The sequence below is a fragment of the Schistocerca gregaria genome, chromosome 1, assembly GCF_023897955.1.
Source record: "Schistocerca gregaria isolate iqSchGreg1 chromosome 1, iqSchGreg1.2, whole genome shotgun sequence".
Lineage (NCBI taxonomy): Eukaryota > Metazoa > Arthropoda > Insecta > Orthoptera > Acrididae > Schistocerca > Schistocerca gregaria.
Window position 1 is genome coordinate 982,589,474 of NC_064920.1, and position 21,937 is coordinate 982,611,410.

General features: G+C 41.4%; 1 protein-coding gene across 11 annotated transcripts in view; it reads left to right on the forward strand.

Moving 5' to 3' along the window:
* Positions 1 to 21,937, forward strand: part of LOC126277750 (parathyroid hormone/parathyroid hormone-related peptide receptor-like) — a 721,000-nt gene that overhangs the window by 570,820 nt on the left and 128,243 nt on the right. Inside the window, exon 3 of one of the 11 annotated variants that reach the window (XM_049977390.1) lies at positions 18,921 to 19,021. The exons of the other annotated variants lie outside the window; for them this stretch is intronic. The gene's annotated coding sequence lies outside the window, so the exon portion shown is untranslated. The remainder of the gene's footprint in view (positions 1 to 18,920; positions 19,022 to 21,937) is intronic. 11 annotated transcript variants of the gene reach the window in all.

Consider the following 21,937-nt stretch of genomic DNA (forward strand, 5'->3'; position numbering starts at 1 on the left):
CAGTACACTTGTTCGCCCACTGCTTGAATACTGCTCAGCAGTGTGGGATCCGTACCAGATAATATTGAGAGAAGAGATAGAGAAGATCCAGCGGAGAGCAGCGCGCTTCGTTAGAGGATCATTTAGTATCGCAAAAGCGTTACGGAGATGATAGATAAGCTCCAATGGAAGACTCTGCAGGAGAGACGCTCAGTAGCTCGGTACGGGCTTTTGTTAAAGTTTCGAGAACATACCTTCACCGAAGAGTCAAGCAGTATATTGCTCCCTCCTACGTATATCTTGCGAAGCGACCATGAGGATAAAATCAGAGAGATTAGAGCTCACACAGAAGCATACCGACAATCCTTCTTTCCACAAACAATACGAGACTGGAATAGAAGGGAGAACCGATAGAGGTACCCAGGGTACCCTCCGCCACCCACCGTCAGGTGGCTTGCGGAAAATGGATGTAGATGTAGATGTAGAAGCTATGCAGTCTACCAAAACTACCATACAGTAGATTAGGTACAGAGTAACTCTATTCAAGCGTTTTCGTGAAATTTCCGTGTAGATTTATTTTTCTGATAGTTTTCCTGACTCACCTTCTTTGTCCAATCATGTCATTGGGGTAGTTTCCTTCTTCTTACTGAGAAATTATAAATTTCTAGAAGGTGACGAGTAAGAGGCTAACAGCAGTGGGAAGCAGCGCTGAGTTTCTCGGGCTAGGATCTATAACGCCAACAGACTGAACGAGGTGGTCCGAAATATTTTCCATTGGGTTTGAATCCAGGGAGTTTAGTGGCCAGGGAAGTACGGTAAACTCATCGTGGTGCTCATCAAACCATTGACGTACACTGTGTGCTGTGTGACACGTCGCATTGTCCGGCTGGTAGGTGACATCTTGCCGAGGGAAACAAACTGCATGTAGAGCTGGAAATGTTCCCCAAGTCTAGATATATACTTGTGTCGATCGATTATAACTTCTAGAGTGACTAGATCAGACAGTAATTACAAAGAAAGAATTCCTCAGACTATAACGCTCTCTCCTCTGGCCTGGACCCTTCGACGGGTGACGAGCGAGGTGGCACAGGGGTTAGCACACCGGACTCACTTTCAGGAGGACGACCGTTCATACCAACATCTGGCCATCCAGATCTAGGTTTCCCGTGATTTCCATTAATTGCTTAATGCAAATGCCGGGATGGTTCCTCTAAAAAGGCACGGCCGATTGCCTTCCCGATCCCTGACACACTCCGAGCTTGTGCTCCGTCTCGAAAGACGTCGATGTCGACAGGACATTAATTCCAATCTTCCTTCAAATGGCTCTGAGCACTATGGGATTTAACATCTGAGGTCATCAGCTCCTAGAACTTAGAACTACTTAAACCTATCTAACCTAAGGACATCATACACATCCATGCCCGAGGCAGCATTCGAACTTGCGACCGTTGCGGTCTCGTGGTCCAGATTGCGCCGCCTAGAACCGCTCGGCCACCCCTGCCGGCCACCGAGGGGAAACAAACTGCATGTAGAGCTGGACATCGCCCCAAGGCCAGCTATATACTTGGGTTGATCCATTGTAACATCTAGAGTGACGAGATCAGACAGTAAATACAAAGAAAACATTCCTCAGACTACAGCGCTCTCTCCTCTGGCCTGGACCCTTCGACGATTATCGAGCGACGTGGCGCAAGGGTTAGCAAAAAAATGTTTCAAATGGCTCTGAGCACTATGCGACTTAACATCTGTGGTCATCAGTCGCCTAAATAATTAAACCTTACTAATCTAAGGACATCACACACATCCATGCCCGAGGCAGGATTCGAACCTGAGACCGTAGCAGTCGCGCGGTGCCGGACTGAGCGCCTAGAACCGCGAGACCTCCGCTGCCGGCAAGGGTTAGCAGACGGGACTTACGTTCGGGAGGACGACCGTTGAAACCCGCATCCAGCCATCCAGATCTATGTTTTCCATAACTTCCATAAACTGCTTAATGCAAATGCCTGGATGGTTCCTTTGAAAGGGCACAGCCCATTCCCTTCCCCATTCCCGACACACTCCGATCTTGTGCTCCGTCTCGAAAGAGCTCGGTATCGACAGGACATTAAACACAATCTTCCTTCCCATACACGATTGTTGCCGGGTGTTCACTTTCCGATGGAGCGTATAAAAGCGAATCATAAGAAAAGGCCAGCTCTTGACTCTCTGTGGTTGTCCAGTTGCGGTACTGGCGTGCAGTGTCCAGTTTTCCTCACCGAGCACGCAATATGGTTGCATTAACTATGTGCCTGCTGAGGAGGCCCATGCGCATGAATGTTCGTTGAACGGTCTGTAGGCTGACACTGTTGGTCACTTCTTGGTTCATCTGAGCGCAGCTGCAAGTCATTTTCGCCGGTAGACGCCTTCGCAGCCATCGTCACAACTGTCGCCTATGCTCCGCACCGGTTTTGGATTGTGCCACGTTTCCGTGCACGGTATTCTTTAACCACATCTGCACGCGAGTAGTTGACAAACACAACCGTTACGCTAATGCTACCACCCTTGGCCCAAAAGGCGATGATCATGCCCTTTTGGATGTCAGAAAAATCGTTCCGTTTCCCCACAACTACATCATTTTTTCCTGTGTCCGCTCCAGCCGAATCCTCCCCCTTATAATGGTCGCCTAGTCGTAGATACACTCCTGGAAATGGAAAAAAGAACACATTGACACCGGTGTGTCAGACCCACCATACTTGCTCCGGACACTGCGAGAGGGCTGTACAAGCAATGATCACACGCACGGCACAGCGGACACACCAGGAACCGCGGTGTTGGCCGTCGAATGGCGCTAACTGCGCAGCATTTGTGCACCGCCGCCGTCAGTGTCAGCCAGTTTGCCGTGGCATACGGAGCTCCATCGCAGTCTTCAACACTGGTAGCATGCCGCGACAGCGTGGACGTGAACCGTATGTGCAGATGACGGACTTTGAGAGAGGGCGGATAGTGGGCATGCGGGAGGCCGGGTGGACGTACCGCCGAATTGCTCAACACGTGGGGCGTGAGGTCTCCACAGTACATCGATGTTGTCGCCAGTGGTCGGCGGAAGGTGCACGTGCCCGTCGACCTGGGACCGGACCGCAGCGACGCACGGATGCACGCCAAGACCGTAGGATCCTACGCAGTGCCGTAGGGGACCGCACCGCCACTTCCCAGCAAATTAGGGACATTGTTGCTCCTGGGGTATCGGCGAGGACCATTCGCAACCGACTCCATGAAGCTGGGCTACGGTCCAGCACACCGTTAGGCCGTCTTCCGCTCACGCCCCAACATCGTGCAGCCCGCCTCCAGTGGTGTCGCGACAGGCGTGAATGGAGGGACGAATGGAGACGTGTCGTCTTCAGCGATGAGAGTCGCTTCTGCCTTGGTGCCAATGATGGTCGTATGCGTGTTTGGCGCCGTGCTGGTGAGCGCCACAATCAGGACTGCATACGACCGAGGCACACAGGGCCAACACGCGGCATCATGGTGTGGGGAGCGATCTCCTACACTGGCCGTACACCTCTGGTGATCGTCGAGGGGACACTGAATAGTGCACGGTACATCCAAACCGTCATCGAACCCATCGTTCTACCATTCCTAGACCGGCAAGGGAACTTGCTGTTCCAACAGGACAATGCACGTCCGCATGTATCCCGTCCCACCCAACGTGCTCTAGAAGGTGTAAGTCAACTACCCTGGCCAGCAAGATCTACGGATCTGTCCCCCATTGAGCATGTTTGGGACTGGATGATGCGTCGTCTCACGCGGTCTGCACGTCCAGCACGAACGCTGGTCCAACTGAGGCGCCAGGTGGAAATGGCATGGCAAGCCGTTCCACAGGACTACATCCAGCATCTCTACGATCGTCTCCATGGGAGAATAGCAGCCTGCATTGCTGCGAAAGGTGGATATACACTGTACTAGTGCCGACATTGTACATGCTCTGTTGCCTGTGTCTATGTGCCTGTGGTTCTGTCAGTGTGATCATGTGATGTATCTGACCCCAGGAATGTGTCAATAAAGTTTCCCCTTCCTGGGACAATGAATTCACGGTGTTCTTATTTCAATTTCCAGGAGTGTATTACTATAATCCTACTATTTCACTCCCATTTGCGGTGCTTGTTAGCACTTGATGTTATATTGGCGCCATTAAAGTGCATTGTGGTAATCGCTGCTGCTTACTGGATCGCTGCTGTGTCTCGATGCTAATACTGGCTCTAAATCTGGTTGTCTAGGCGTAAAAAGATGACGTCCCGTGTATTTGATATACTGCTGATGATAAATTATGAGTGAAACCAATAAATATTTAAACTTCAAATATTTATTACTCTGATGGCCATCTTAATTCCACTGTCCACCAAAGGCAATGACACAACACAAAGTAGCACTTCTTTTATATGTTCTTTGCAATGATTATACACCTCGAACAATAACACACACACACTTTACCAAAGTGACATTTAGACTCCACTCCCGACCATAGTTTAAGAGTCACATGTGCATCTCTTATCGTAATTTGTGCACAAAAGTTATTAATTCATATTAGAATGACAGACAGATTTTTCGACTTGACAGAATAATTCTTTGTTACGAAAAGGCGGTTTTTTTAGAAGTTTGTCAAGTGACTTCTATAATTTGCATAAATAAGTAAATAACATGAATTATTAAAAATTGCATTGTTTTTCGTCTAAAATAGGAGTGTTTACGTGAATTCTGAGTGCAAATGGTCCTAGTGAACAAATAGGTTTCACTGGGTGATTTTTATTTAAGGTGATCCAAAATACGTAAGTTGGCCACTATTTTTCGTGCTTCGTATTAATTATTTAAGATGAACTTAGTGTTTTTACATGATGACATTTGCTGTATCAGTGATCAAGTGCTATTAACTTTTGTGTGGGTCAGTTATTCAGTATAATTTAATGCGTTGACTGTTTATGGAGACATTTTTATGCAATCATTGTTAACATACAAAATAACTTTTCTATAATCATAAATACTCGTTAAACTGGTTGAATTTGGAGGGTATCGCATACTTCGGTATAGTAAAGCCTTTAATAGGTTCCGTTACACCCTTCCCACCGACATGCTTTATCCACCACCCATTGTTAGTGCTGCCACCTGCCGTCTGCGAGTGATTGTTGTATGTTTACGTCGAACATAAAAGTTAGTCACGTCAATGTAACTGGACATTGTAGGTGAACTGTGTGTCACTTGTGTAAGTTGCGTTTGAAACGTCCTTGCGAAGTCCGAGAGATGGCACCATCCACGGGTATCGAGGCCATGCTTAGTTAGTAGCATCTATGGAAAGAACGCACACTAAGTTTCAGCCATATTGATCTATTCCTTTGTGTTTGGCATTCGTGTGAATTAAGGAAGTCGATTGATTGTCATAAAATGGACGAAAAAGAATTTCGTATGGTGATTAAACATTATTTTATGAAAGGCAAAACACCTCAGGAGACTAAAGCGAGCCGGCCGCGGTGGTCTCGCGGTTCTAGGCGCGCAGTCCGGAACCGTGCGACTGTTACGGTCGCAGGTTCGAATCCTGCCTCGGGCATGGACGTGTGTGATGTCCTTAGGTTAGTTAGGTTTAAGTAGTTCTAAGTTCTAGGGGACTAATGACCACAGCAGTTGAGTCCCATAGTGCTCAGAGCCATTTTTTGACTAAAGGGAAGCTTGATAAACATTATGGTGACTCTGCACCTTCGATTAGAACAATTTATAAGTGGCTTCAAAATTTTCGGATTGGCCATATGGGCACAAGTGATGCTGAACGTTCTGGACGCCCTGTGGAGGTTACGACTCTCGAAATCATTGGTAAAATCCATGGTATGGTGATTGATGACAGAAGAGTTAAGGTACGTGAGATTGATAATGCTGTGGGCATTTCGAATGAAAGGGCACATAATATTTTGCTTAAATAATTGGGCATGATAATGCTATTCACAAGATGGTTTCCGCGATTGCTCACGCTTCATCAGAAACAGAATCATGTGAAGTGTTGCAAAGATGGTTTGCAGCTGTTCGGGAAGAATTCGCAGGACTTAAAGCGTCGTTTCGCCACTGTGAATGAAACATGGATACATTACTATACTCCTGACACCAAACAACAATCTAAACAATGGCTTACCAAGGGAGAATCTGCACCAAAAAAGGCGGAGACCATTCCTTCGGCCGGAAAGATTATGGCGAATGTTTTTCGAATTCGCAAGGGATAATCCTCATGAAGTAGGTAAAAAGACGAGGGCCAATAGAAATCCTTGGGTAATAGAAGAAATATTGAATTTAATTGATGAAAGGAGAAAATATAAAAATGCAGTAAATGAAGCAGGCAAAAAGGAATACAAACGTCTCAAAAATGAGATCGACAGGAAGTGAAATATGGCTAAGCAGCGATGGCTAGAGGACAAATGTAAGGATGTAGAGGCTTATCTCACTAAGGGTAAGATAGATACTGCCTACAGGAAAATTAAAGACACTTTTAGAGAGAAGAGAACTACTTGCATGAACATCAAGAGCTCAGATGGAAACCCAGTTCTAAGCAAAAAGGGAAGGCAGAAAGGTGGAAGGGGTATATAGAGGGTTTATACAAGGGCGATGTACTTGAGGACAATATTATGGAAATGGAAGAGGATGTAGATGAAGACGAAATGGGATATAAGATACTGCGTGAAGAGGTTGGCAGAGCACTGAAATACCTGAGTCTAAACAAGGCCCCGGGAGTAGACAACATTCCATTAGAACTACTGACGGCCTTGGGAGAGCCAGTCCTGGCAAAACTCTACCATCTGGTGAGCAAGATGTATGAGACAGGCGAAATACCCTCAGACTTCAAGAAGAATATAATAATTCCAATCGTAAAGAAAGCAGGTGTTGACAGATGTGAAAATTACCGAACAATCAGTTTAATAAGTCACAGCTGCAAAATACTAACACGAATTGTTTACAGACGAATGGAAAAATTGGTAGAAGTGGACCTCGGGGAAGATCAGTTTCGATTCCGTAGAAATGTTGGAACACGTGAGGCAATACTAACCTTACGACTTATCTTAGAAGAAAGATTAAGAAAAGGCAAACCTACGTTTCTAGCATTTGTAGACTTAGAGAAAGCTTTTGACAATGTTACTGGAATACTCTCTTTCAAATTCTGAAGGTGGCAGGGGTAAAATACAGGGAACGAAAGGCTGTTTACAATTTGTACAGAAACCAGATGGCAGTCATAAGAGTCGAGGGGCATGAAAGGGAAGCAGTGGTTGGGAAAGGAGTGAGACAGGGTTGTAGCCTCTCCCCGATGTTATTTAATCAGTATATTGAGCAATTAGTAAAGGAAATAAAAGAAAAATTCGGGGTAGGTATTAAAATTCATGGAGAAGAAGTAAAACCTTTGAGGTTCGCCGATGACATTGTAATTCTGTTAGAGACAGCAACGGACCTGGAAGAGCAGTTGAACGGAATGGACAGTGTCTTGAAAGGAGGATATAAGATGAACATCAACAAAAGCAAAACGAGGATAATGGAATGTAGTCAAATTAAATCGGGTGATGCTAGGAAATGTGACACTTAAAGTAGTAAAGGAGTTTTGCTATTTAGGAAGTAAAATAACAGATGATGATCGAAGTAGAGAGGATATACAATGTAGACTGGCAATGCCAAGGAAAGCGTTTCTGAAGAAGAGAAATTTGTTAACATGGAGTATAGATTCATGTATCAGGAAGTCGTTTCTGAAAGTATTTGTATGGAGTGTAGCCATGTATGGAAGTGAAACATGGACGATAACTAGTTTGGACAAGAACAGAATAGAAGCTTTCGAAATGTGGTGCTACAGAAGAATGCTGAAGATAAGGTAGATAGATCACGTAACTAATGAGGAGGTGTTGAACAGGATTGGGGAGAAGAGAAATTTGTGGCACAACTTGACTAGAAGAAGGGATCGGTTGGTAGGACATGTTTTAAGGCATCAAGGGATCACAAATTTAGCATTGGAGGGCAGCGTGGAGGGTAAAAATCGTAGAGGGAGACCAAGAGATGAATACACTGAACAGATTCAGAAGGATGTAGGTTGCAGTAGGTACTGGGAGATGAAGAAGCTTGCACAGGACAGAGTAGCATGGAGAGCTGCATCAAACCAGTCTCAGGACTGAAGACCACAACAACAACAACAACAACAACAACAACAACAATCCTCATCAACTATTTGGAAAAAGGTGAAACTATGATAGGTGCATATTATTCATTGTTTTTGGACCGTTTGAAAACCGAGCTGCAGGAAAACGCCGGCGACTGGATTCCAACTCGTTTCACAATCCCCCCCCCCCCCCCCCCCCTATTCTCCAGACCTAGCTTCCTCGGACTACTATTTGTTCCCCAATTTGAAGAAATGGCTGGCGTGACAAAGATTATCTTCAAACGAGGAGGTGATTGCAGCAACTAATAGCTATTTTGCAGACTTGGTCAATTCCTATTATTCGGAAGGGATCAACAAATTAGGGCAGCGTTGGACGAAGTGTATGAGTCTAAAAGAAGACTATGTCGAAAAATAAAAATAAACGCTTCCCAAAAACAAGTCAGTAGCTTTTATTTTTCACGGACTTTTGAAACGCCCTTCGTACTGAAGGATGCTCCAGGTTTAAATTAACTTTGTGTTACTGACACTGATATCCTCAAAGAATGTAAGGAAGAACTCCAGGACAATGTTGAATGAATGAACCGTTCAGTGATTATACACTATGTATTGTGAGTAAAATAGAAGGGAGTACTGAAACATTTAGCCTCAAAACTGTCAATCACAAAGTAGATGTGAAAGTTCTCTGGAATGTAAGAAGCAGACCAGCACCGGCTCTTACATAATAAATTCCCTCGAGACAGACAAACTTCTGGCCGCAGCTCGTGTTCGTGCGGTAGCGTTTTCGCTTCCCGCGCCCGGGTTCCCGGGTTCGATTCCCGGCGAGGTCTGGGATTTTCTCTGCCTCGTGATGACTGGGTGTTGCGTGATGTCCTTAGGTTTAAGTAGTTCTAAGGGATTGATGACCATAGATGTTGAGTCCCATAGTGCTCAGAGCCATTTGAACCATTTTATACAAACTTCTGACTACAAGTCAATACCGATTTAGAAAGCATTCACGTCGACTGAATATCTAGACAGGACGTTGCAAAGCGTTATGAAAAGGAACGAACACATACTGTAATGAGTGGGGGAGGCGAATGGTCAATTCCAGTTTATTAGAAGATTTCTAGGAAAATATAACTTATCCATACAGGAGACCGCGTACACAACTCTCGTGCGACCCTGTATTAAGCACTGCTCGAATTTTTGAGAGTCTCACTAGGTCACATTAAACAACGACCTCGAAGCAGTGAGCAACTAGATTTTTTACCGGTAGATTCGATTAACACGAGTGTTGTGGACACGGTTCACGAACTCAAATGGAAATTCCTGGAGGGAAGACGACATCCTTTTCGGGAAACACTACTGAGAAAATTTAAGGAAGTAGCATTTGTAGGACTGTATCGCCGTCAACATACATTTCGCGTCATAACTGCCCAGACAAAACAAGATAACAGAAACTATGACCTTTTCCTCAGCCTGGTAGTGCCGACGCCTTCGGTGTGGAATGACTCAAATTTGTTTACTGGTACGGTACTTGCCTGGTTATTCTGAAGTGGTGAGGTCTGCAACGGTGTGCACTGAGCCTCCTGAACGTCTTGGATGTGTTGTATGTGTGCACATTTAGGGCAGGAATATTCCTTTAAAGCCTACTACCACCGTTTCCTTCTGCCTCACTTAATAACAAAGTTTTTAATCGTAATGTGCACGTGCACTGTGTTTTTGTCTCTATAGGCTGTGCGGTTGCACTATATGCGGTATATTGTATCTTTGAAACCTGATTTCGTAACCGATGATGTTAATGCAGTTTATTAAATAAAAATATTTTAAATAAAAAAAATTATGGCTAGATCGCAGTGGCTACGGCTAATGATATTTACGTTTGGAATGATATGAATGTGACTGTAGATTGCAAACGGAAGTAGCTATCGTACTTCAATTATTTAATAATTTACCTTTTGTTATCCTGGCTCATTAATTTTCAGATCTGCGTGATTATAATATTTACAGTAGTAATTTTCACCGTCGCGACGGCAGCGCCTTTCTTAGCGCTAAATATCGGGACAGAGCTTTTTTTTTAAATATATGAATGCATTATAATCTTAGTTACAAACCATAACGAATTTAAGTATTTCTGTTCGATAAGCACATTAATCGCAAGAAAAGGTTCCCTTAATGCAAGACATTCACTTAGTGTCGGAGGTAATCAGTGAAGAGTTTTGCCAAACGACCGTAGTGATCGCATTAAACTGAGGTCCTAAAAATTTACCTCGTATCCCTGTTCTAACGACACAAGTTTTGCCGTTTCCTCGCAAAGTCGTACTATTTGAGTGACGGTAGATCCACAGCTGATTCTTATATAGAATACCATCAGTGATTTTATTACCTGGAAGCAATGGTTCCTTAAAGTAGTAGCTATCTTACTAGGTCATGCTGACGTGAGGGAAGGAAGCTTTGTCGAATAACGAAAACTATTATCGCGTTTTATGAGACTGCAACCGCCTCCGATGTGTTGGTGGATAAATTATTCCGATATTGTAGTGCCTGAAGTTTGTGAAAAGTTTTTCTTGTCACTGTAAGCAGTCGTCTTTGCTGAGAGCTTTTCATTTCTTGACTATGGTCTTCAGACATCCATGATTACCAACAGCTCATATTGACGCTATTATCTGTGTCTTCCTTCCTCACTTTTTTACGTGTATTTCGTTTTAGGAACCATTAAATTTGGCCTACCGCTGCTACTCATTTGGTCGCGAAGCAACTTCGTTTCTTAAATTCCTAACTTAATTTGCGGCCGATTGTGTAGTTTGTAATGCGCAGATACATTCACGTACCGATCCCTCATAATCTACCACCACTTGGTGACGTTTAAGAGACAGCTTTTACACTATATCACAACGACGTTTGTGACAGTTGACAGCTAAACTCGACACTAAATTTTGATTTCAGCTCAGAAGTTTAAATGAAAAATGTCGTTACTGGGGTCACAGGGGAGACGACTGGCATACTCACACGACGACATAACACAATCAGAAATTGCATCTTCTGGGCCGATCTCAGCAACTGTTGAAAGACAATAATTGGACAATGAACACACGAAAGGAATGACTCCACAGACACTCTACCGAGACCAAACAGTAATAGTGGTATCAGATCAGGCGATAGTAACACAAGTGAGGATGGATCAACCTGGAATAAGAACTAAATTTAATGTAATAATATAGGGTAAGTCAAGGGTCCTCACCATTTTTATCCTGTCGATCCCTTCATAGAATATTTGCCATCTTATAGACCCCCAGATTATGTATTTAAAATTAAGTATTTTAAATTATTTAATGTATTTCTAATGTTAAATAATAGTAGTAATAATAAGAATAAGTATGAAGGGGACGTGCGTAAGAACCCAACGAAATAAATTATAAATTCCATTGCGGCGGCGAGGTTACGTTTAGTCCATTACTTGCACCTACCTCTGAACTCGTTGCAACAGATCGCCGGTAAGATAGCGGAGCAGAAACCTATCTACTGCAATTCGCACCAGGCTGCATACAACATAACTGTTTCAAAAATCGGGAAAAGGCCTTAATTTTGAATGAGAAGTGGAAATACTTGCAAAACTATGGTATATTCTGAACCTTGATAATGTACGCGTTCAATGTCAAGCCCGTGCTAATCTTAATATAGTCACGCTCAAACACTTTCATTAACATTAGCAAGTTTATGGTAACGTATTTCCCGAAATCTGAACAGCTATTAAGCACGAATTGTTCTTAAATGAAAATGCTCGCCATACTATTAAGTTTATCGGTGTCTAATGCACTCAATATTTTAGTCACCGATCTGTTCGCTATGCCACGCTGTCATTTTTCATAAACAAAATTACCTGAAAAATCCGTACTTTCTAAGAAAACACACCAGAATAAATGTGCCTTCACTTTAAAACACCTTTGAAGCATGTAGCACAACTAAAACTGGCAAATTATAACTTCCTTCGGAGCTCTTACTACACAAGACCGTACTATTGAAAGGCTGAGCTCCGTCTACTTTAGACTGCATTCTATATCTCCAAGAGAAAAGACGCGCGAAGAATACTCCGTTCTGATTGGTCAGTTTTCTTTATGGGAACAGAAGAACATTACACTCCCGCGTTAGTCCGCGCTTTTCATGACTAACCAATCAGAAAATAGAAATATCCTTTTTTCCGAAATAAATATTTAACAGTCTGATATTTTCTTTATACTTTTTGTTATTAACTATTTTCATTTGCAGTCGAATTAGATTTCCTTTTACCAGAGACTTACTTCACATATGATACAAAATTCCACGTCGTCTGCATTCACACTCTCTTAAAACTTTCTCTCACTAATTCGTACAGCGTTCTTTAGAGCAATAGTCTACATGTTTAATTTAGACAACATTCACACTTCATTCACACTGCTAAAAACATAAATAAAGAAAAAAAGCCTTCAAGAAATTATCGGAAAAATTCACAAAACGCTGTCTTGGCTTGTTTCTTGAATGTCTCTGTGCACTATTGCCCTCCAGCAGATGAAAATTAGAACTGCGCACTCGTCTAAATTCGCTTCAGACTATCTGTCACTGTGCACACGTGAGTCATTCTCCCGATACACAGGCTGTACACAAGAACGATATTAGGAGCCACACCTCACCATGACTTAAAAATCCACCAAATAACAATATAAGATGGAGGTATTTTCCACTGTTAGTATAATACTAAAAACAATATCAAAATTAGGGACAGATTGAAATTTGTCTGTAATTCTTACATCATACGTGTCATAATGCGTAATATACACAGTTGTCTTTGTAAACATATAGCTTCCCAAACAGCCAGGAATTGAGAGGATGAGCTTTAAATTTATTTATTGACTTGATGCACACTTTTACACCATAATGAGTTTCGCCACTCAATTTCCTGTACGTACTTTAGGAAAGTACGCCTTCAAAAAGAAGATAGATTCTCTGTAACAGCCTCCCGTAGCAGGTACGCTGTCAGTAGCTTCTGCAGTGGTATTCCCGAAATAAACGTTGCGCTTGTTCAAATAATCTTGCTAATATATTAACAAAAATGTTGTCTCACCTTTTTAAACAGTTTCAAGACATTTATAAAATAGAAACTCGTCAACAGTGTCACTCTGGGACGGGTTACGTAACCTCAAATCAGCAATGAGAAGATTTGAAATTTCCGAAGTTGATTCGTCAGTTTAAATAGCAAACTTACAATACTGGATCTCAGAGACCATTTCCTCAATACGTCGCTGCATAGTATTTGCACTTAATGGTATGCATCTGAAGACTACTTAAAAGTATACCTTATCACATTTTCAATCGCGTATTTTATAGATGGTATTATAATCTCATCACCAGTAGTAAACGACATGCTTTTCTATACATTATTAAGAACGATGCTGTAGAATGTCTTGAGTCCTCTTCCTCTACCAACACTAGCAGATGACTTAAAATATGTATTCAAATTTGGATTAACTCTGTATTTCTCTTTTAGTGTTTTAAAATATTCAGAATCTTTGTTTCTCTTATCAGAATGGGTCCTTTGCAAGTGTATTTTCGTTTGATAACATCATCGATGAAAGTTTTTTCACATAATAACCACGCAGGAGTTTCATTTCCAAACGATGGCAAACAATCATATTTCAGATACTCTAGTGAATATTGTCTCCATTTCTTCTCAGTATTGGTAGCCAATATTGTGGGTATTAAAATAAGATTTATAATATTGGAAGTACAATACGCTTGCAGCACAACAAAACCGCAGCAGTAAGAGGCACAACTTACTCCCGCACGAGCTACCTCAAACTGCCTGTTCTTTCTCAGAGAGCATTGTTGCCACATTTTGCTAACAGCTATATCTAGATGCGGAAGGACTTGTGATTATATATAATTTTGTTGTTCAAGACCAAAATTTATCTATATTTAATCATTTTCGATATATTACGACATATTTAGGGGAATATTCTGTTGCATTCTAAGACAGTTTAATTAATCCTTTTTGGTATCAATTGATTCTCTTCCGACCTTCCGTATTAATCGACCACTCTAGAACTCTTACGGATCCCTAGGGATCGATATCGACCACTCTGGCGTCCACTGGGCTAGCTGATACACTAGACCTGCTGGATACTAAAGCAGGTGTTTACTATGTTTCTATGTGTGGAAGAATATTGAGCAGTTTCTCATAAAAGACACAACAGATCCACATTCACAAGTTCATACTCATATGAACATGGTAGAAGTCTAAAAAGTTTAGACTAGTAAAGCTATAAACAGGCTAATAATTGAAGTGGCTGTTTAATTACTGCAAAGGAGACATTGGACACATGTAAAAATAGTAGATAGCACACATTGTCGTTTAGAGTAATCTACATGTGGGATCAAACAATGTGACGGTGAGACATCAAAGTATTGTTGAGGTGATGAGAAGTAGTAGATCGGGTGGTTGCTGTCTAGGAGCAAGAGGTTCAGTGTCTTTCTGAGATTCTCAGTTCTGGGCAGCATTGGTGATGGCATTCTATAAATCTAAAGTCAGTTTTACCTCCCTATTTTCCTATCTTCATAATTCAGAAATTGTCAATTTTGGCATTTGAGTTTCCTAATTACTTTTAAATTTCCAAGTAAACAAAGCTGAAACTTCATTGAGACACTAAGAAACGATACAAGGTTCGCTTTCTGTACATGTAATATGTAATACAGTGAAAATAAACCCGTTTTAGTCATTAGGTGGCAGGTCAAACTTAATTGAAAACAGATAAAAATAAAAAGTCCCACCTATACATAGAAACTTAAACTATCCTTTATAAACCGTCGAAAGCCGAGTGAACAGTATTGTTTTTCTTCTCGATTCTTTTCATTGCATTACTGTATGACATCGGCGCCATCATGTATCTTCTCCTCTAAAGAACAAGGTTTTCGAAAATCTGTGTAGGAGATCCGTCGATCGAAGACATAACAGAAACTCACTTTTTGTCTGAATATGGATTTGAGTGATGGATGATTCACATTATTTTCCTTCTCTTAATCGTTACCATGACGTTCTTTCGTTCTTTGCTCTCTTTCACAATTTCTCCATTTGTTCTTATTCCTGACCCCTTGTTCTGTCATCCTTCTCCATAGAAACGCTTCCTTCGCTTCTAAGCTCTTTGAGTTGTCAGTAGTACTCGGCTGCCAGAGACATATGGGAACAAACTCCATGTGAATCTCCTGACAAACGGTTTTTTTTTTTGCTTTCCTGTGCTATACGACTTTTTCACTAGTAGTCTTGTAACATTACAAGGACGTTCAGTTGTAGCAACTCTTTTTTCCAATCTTCATGTTGTATTTGTTCATTAGTTAAGGCGCCTTAATGACAAAATATGTGGACTTTTCAGATTTATTTCCTTAAATTTTTATTGTTTTATTAATGATTTGCTTACTGCACTTACATGATTGCACTACAATTCACACTCAAGGACCTGACAGAGGGTTCATTCACGAAATTCAGATTATTTCCAAAGTAATCCTCTCTTGAACAGTGCGTGGGAAAACCGAGCACCTAAATCTTTGCGTGGGAGACCTGATTTCTCTTACTTTGTTACGATGATCATTTGCTCCTGTATAGGTGGATGTCAACAAAATACTTTTCTATTCTGAGGAGGAAGTTGGAGACTCAAATTTTGTGAAAAGACCTCCCCGCAACGAAAAACGACTTTATTTTAATGATAACCGTCCCGAATTGCGTATCGTATCTGTGACTCTCTCTTTTCAGTTTCGCAGTAATATAAAACGAACTACCCTTCTTTGAACATTTTCGATGTCCTGTGTCAGTTCTCTTTGATAAGAAACCCTTATTGGGCAGCAATACTCCAGTAGAGGACGGACAAGAGTAGTGTAGGCAATCTCTTTAGTAGATTTTTCATCTTCTAAGTGTTTTGCGAAGAAAACACCGCATCTGGTTTGCCTTGCCTCACAAGATCTTCTACGTATTCGTTCCAATTTGACTTGTTCGTAATTGTACTCCCTACGTGTTTAGTCGGATTGACAGATTTTCAATTTCAGTGATTTATCGAGTAACCTAAATTTAACGGATTTCTTTTAGCACTCATCTGAATGATATTAAACTATTCATTATTTAAAGTCCGTTTCGACTTTTTTCCACCATACAGATATCTTGCCCATTTAATTTAATACTTGAGTTTGATCTTCTAAAGACTTCACTACATGGCAAACGGCAACATCATTGGCAAACAATATACGAAGGCTGCTCGGATTTCCTCTAAATCATTCATATAGATTAGGATCAGTTTTGGACCATAGCACATCCTTGGGAGACGCTAGATATAACATGTCACATTTTGTATAAGAGTGCTGTGTTCTCAACGGAACAGACAAAAAGACAGAGGTCATATGAATAACATAAAATAAAATGTAAAATTTATAGGAATACAAACATTACTTCATCTACAGAAACAATTTCGTGGTCGATCTGTCATTTTCAAATTATTTTACGTTTATTAAATCATCAGGATAGGACACACAACCATTTCATACTTTCCTCCTTTTCACTTAGAGCTCAAGGTGACGAAAACTATAAAAAATTCTTAAAAAATTTCCGTTGGTGAGATTGCTAATTTTGATACAACGGCTGGAAATATTATAAAAATATATTTTGACGGTAGCATCTGTGAATAATAGATGTAAGCAGACTACTTCTGCGAAATGGCTTTTCCGTAGCGTTCTCTCAAAACAAAATGAGATGGGACTGCTTGGTGATAAGTAATCTGCAACTAACTGGAAATTTCATCCTGTGAAGCAACATATTGGAAGCTAACATGTTTTGACTAATTTGACGCGGCCAGCAGATAAAAGCATTTGACCGTAGTATCTGCAAACGACAGATTAAAAAATGGTTCAAATGGCTCTGAGCACTATGGGACTTAACTGCTGAGGTCATCAGTCCCCTAGAACTCAGGCCTACTTAAACCTAACTAACTTAAGGACATCACACACATTCATGCCCGAGGCAGGATTAGAAACTGCAATCGTAGCGGTCACGCGGTTCCAGAGAGCTCGGCCAGCCTGCCGGCAACAGATGCCGTCATACTATTCCTTCAAACTGTTTTTTCCGTAGTGTTCTCCAAAAACGAAATGAGTAGGGGCAGTCTGACCATATTTAACCCGCGAATAACTGGAAATTGCATACTGTGAAGGAACAAATTAAAAACTAACATCTAATATGCAACGATTTTCTTTCCTGTAAATAGCAATTATAGGTGATGTCAACTCCCTCTCTCTCTCTCTCTCTCTCTCTCTCTCTCTCTGTCTCTGCCTCTGTCCCTCTCAGTACTTCTTTTGTTCATTACTAGTCATCATGTAAGTAAGAAAAGTAATATGGTTCCTGGTAGATCAAGTTTTACATAGGATCCCGTGTCCGGAGGTGTCATCCAACGACGCAACAGAGCGTCAAAATTATACGGCCTGGTGGCAGTAACTTTGTATACATATAGTGCGACTTCGTGATATGTCATAAAATTTTCTAGGATGACGGTGAAAGATAAATTTGTCAGTTAGAGGTAAGGGCCCCTGGATCGGAAACGAATGACTGGAAAACTACAAGTGAGGATCATTCTGATACATCCGGCAGTTGAATACATGTAGCGTATGCAACTTTCAGAGGTGGTATTGTGGATGAAGACAAGAAAAAATGTGGAGTAAACATGGTACATTCCGCCATATGTGAAAGTTGCCTACCATAAACTCTTAGCAACAACGGTACCAGTAAATACATTCCACTGTCGGAGGTATCATAATGGTTGTCGCTTATAACTTCGGACTCGTTCCTTTCCGGTAGAGGGACCCTTATCTCAAATTGATTCACTTATCCTTCTCCATCATTCTTATCACGGAATCACCCTATATATATATAAACATTTACTAGAGGCGGTGCTTATAACTTTGACATCCTGTAGCGTAGTTGGAAGACGTTTCCGAACATGGGTTCCTATGGAAACATGGAACTACTAAGTCCCCGCTACAACCTCTAGAAGTGTGCACATGAACTGTGGAGCAGCCTGAATATGTATTGAATCACTGTCTTTCACAATCAATTGCTAGTCATCTTCTAGAATAATTGCATGTTTCGTTCCTCCCAAACTGCCCAATACTTTTTCGTTCCTATTGGTTTTTTTTTTTCGTTTTCCTTTTGTGAACAAGCTTTTCATGTCTCTTGTGTATGTTTGGTTTTAAGCTGATTTTTTTGTTTTTGTTTCCATTTTCTTTGAAATTTCCTGTTTTGTTTTACAGATTATCCAGTCTTATTTCTAGTTCTTCCGTATCCTCTCTGATTTCCTTGATCCAGCCAACTTGTTGCTTCAGATTCTAGAAACACTGCATAATTCTTCTTTGTAATCTGATCATCATGATATGGCCAAAGAAAGAAATCCTCTTCTTACGTACACATATGTAGCAGCGTGAAACTTCCTGAACACTTTCTCATCTAGCACTTTCCTCATTGTCTTCATTTTTATATTGTGTATTTACACGTGTTCTAGCTATTCTTCTGTCTATTTTTAGGACACTAACGATTCTCTCTGTGACTGCAAAAAGAGTTACTCTTTCATGTGTTAACTCTGGATGAATCCGTCTCACAGTGTTATTTTGATTTGATTCATAGAAATTGTTTATTGTACGTAAACCACGTAAGTTTTTGAGCAGTTATCGTTTAATTATTATATCGTAATGTATTCCATATTACCCTATCCCTTCAGCTACATGAGATCGCAAATACATCTATTCTCTTATTTTTTGGTAGTTTCACAACATACGATAAACAGTTGAAAACGGTGGCAAAGGAGGAGTTTGGAGTGCTAAGGTGGCCAACCACAAAAACCATAATAAGCCACGCAGAAAAAGGTAAATTAATTTTATTTAAAAAGTTGTGGAAACTTTTACTATGAAATTTTTTACATTTAGAATTTGAAAAACTCAGAAGAAGAGAATTTTTTATTCAAGAAACTCACAATAAATATTTAATATTTCAAATTTGATCAGTGTTATTTTGAGATTTCAAACTGTGGATTTACGTAGAGCTTGACCTCTTGCAGATCTTTCTTTCTCAAACTAAATTCAATCCAGCACAGAATTAGTGCAGGCGCTACTAGAACTGATACAAAAAATTTCAATTAACAAATTTCCTAGAATAATACCTCAGGCACCAATAAATATTTAGTTAACACATCAGTTAACATCTATAAGCAAACAAGATCTCAACAGGCAATGAGCAAATATGAAGCAAACAAACTAACATCGTCCGAATTGGTCTTGATGGCCCTACGATACCGACCGGCCGCCGTGTCATCCTTAGACATTCGGCGTCACCGGATTCTGATACGGAGAGGTATGTGCTCAGCACACCTCCCTCTCGCCCATTGTCAGTTTTCGTGAAAAGAACGTGACATATAACCTTTACGTTAATCAGAGGAACCCTGTTTGAAATCTCATAAACAGAGTGCGGTTGTCTCATTAGAGAGCTCGAGAGTGGGAAGAAATAGCCAAACGTGGAATTAGATAGAATGCAAGCCTCACCCAAGAGAAAATGTACCAATGTACTTAGCTTCAGGTTGTTATAACACAGGCAGGTTCTGTAACAGAACAACAATGACCACATGGCTTGAAGTTAAACAACAGACAGTACAAATGAACTTACATTAATACTGAGTACACATAACCAGTTTAAATAGCACTCATAAATTCTCATCAGGTCTCGAATCCGGTAAACAGGAACTAGGCAACCCGCTCTGAATAAATGAAGCATAAACAATTTTTTGGAACGTCAGTTAGGCAAGATGGAACACATCAATTCTTTAAATAAAGTAAAATCATGGTTAATGGAAATCTAAACAAAATATAACACACAGTGTTTAAGCAAATGTACACCTCAGTGGATAGTTCTGAATAACCGTTCGCATAGCCTACATTCTATGCACTAAGGTATTCACCACATATGTACAAATAACTACAGATCACCACTTCCAATTTATCCGTGGATTCTGTAGATCTAAATAGCAGAAAAAGTTCAAAGGCCGTCTTCCACTAAATCTGAATGACTTGCAAGTTGATAGAATAGGAAAACACATCCACTGAAAGCCATATTCAGTTTCTCCAAACGGACGTACCATCCTCACGCTACGGGATTGGCAGCACTTTATTACGTGTACATTAGAGCACGAATATCGCCTAGGTGGTATGCAAAGCAGCCGATGGTTTAGCACCACAGGCAGAGATTTGATACCACGCTTTCGAATTCGTGTCAGAGCGTTGAGTGGGGAAACAGTTTTGTGCCCTGTTATGTACTACACTGACGTGACTGGAAACATGGGAGACCTCCTAAAATCGTGTCGGACCTCCTTTTTCCCTACGTAGTGCAGCAGCTCCACCATGCCATGGACTCTACAAGTCGTTGGGAGCCACTGCGGAAATACTGACCCATATTGCCTTTATTAGCCGTCCATAACTGCGAAAGTGTTGCCGATGCAGTATGTTATGCACGAACTGACCTCTTGATTACGACCCTTAAATGCTCGATGGGACTCATGTTGGGCATGTCCGACTCATTCGCCCCATTTTCCCAGGCGTTCTTAAAACCATTCGCGGACAATTGTAGCGGCTGAGTTACATTCTTGTTTGGGAACATGAAGTTCATGAATGGTTGCAAATGCTCTCTAAGTAGCCGAACGTAACTTTTTCCAGTCCATGACAGTTTCAGTTTGACTCGAGGGCTCAGTCCATTCCATATAAACACAGCCCACTCCATTATGGAACCACTACCAGTTCACACAATCCCTTGTTATCAACTTGGGTCCATGGCTTCGTGAGGTCTGCGCTACACTCGATCCCTACATTCAACTCTTACCAATAGAAATCGGTACTCATGTGACCAGGCGACAGTTTTCCAGTCGATTAGGGTCCAACCGATGTGGTCACGAGCCCAGGAGAGAAGCTGCAGTTGTTAGCAAATGCATCCTCGTTGGCCGCCTGCTGCCATTTCGCATTAAGACTAAATTTCGCCCCAGTGTCCGAACGGATACGGTCGTCGTACGTCCCACATTGATTCCTGTGATTATTTCACACAGTGTTGCATATGTGTCAGCACTGACGACCCTGCGCAAAAGATGGTGAGAGGTAATCCACGAAATTTTGTACTGTCGGCACGCACTTGACACTGTGAATCTCGGAATATTTTATACCCTAACGATGTCCGAAGTGGAATGCGCCCTGCGTCTAGCTCCAACTACCATTCCTCGTTCAAAATCAGTTAATTCCCGTCGTGCAACAATGGAAACATCTTCACGTGAATAATCTGCGTACAATTGGCGGATCTGCCAATGCATCTTATACTTTGTGTACGTCATACTACCACCATCTCCATACGTGCACCTCAGTGTATGTAAACTACGAAATTCGAACTGTTTGCAATGAAAAATACTAGTAACTTCACTACGAGTGTTCTGACAACCTGTGCTGTTGACCTTCTTATGTCATCCTTGATAAAAAAAGTCTGTTTTCATATATTGTTCGACCATTAAATGTGTAATGAAGCAAATTAATGAAAGTTTGGCTGCATTAAAATTCAAGGTGAAAGGATATAAAACGAAAATTTCGAACTTTGCCGATGATTTTGCTAACCTTTATAAAATCGAAGAAGAAATACAGGGCCTGACGGCTGGAATGATTAGTCTGCCGACCACAGTGTACAATCTGAGGACAAATGAAAGAGTCGTGAATGTACTGAGAAGTAAAATCTAATCTTACCAGAATGACCCAAATCTC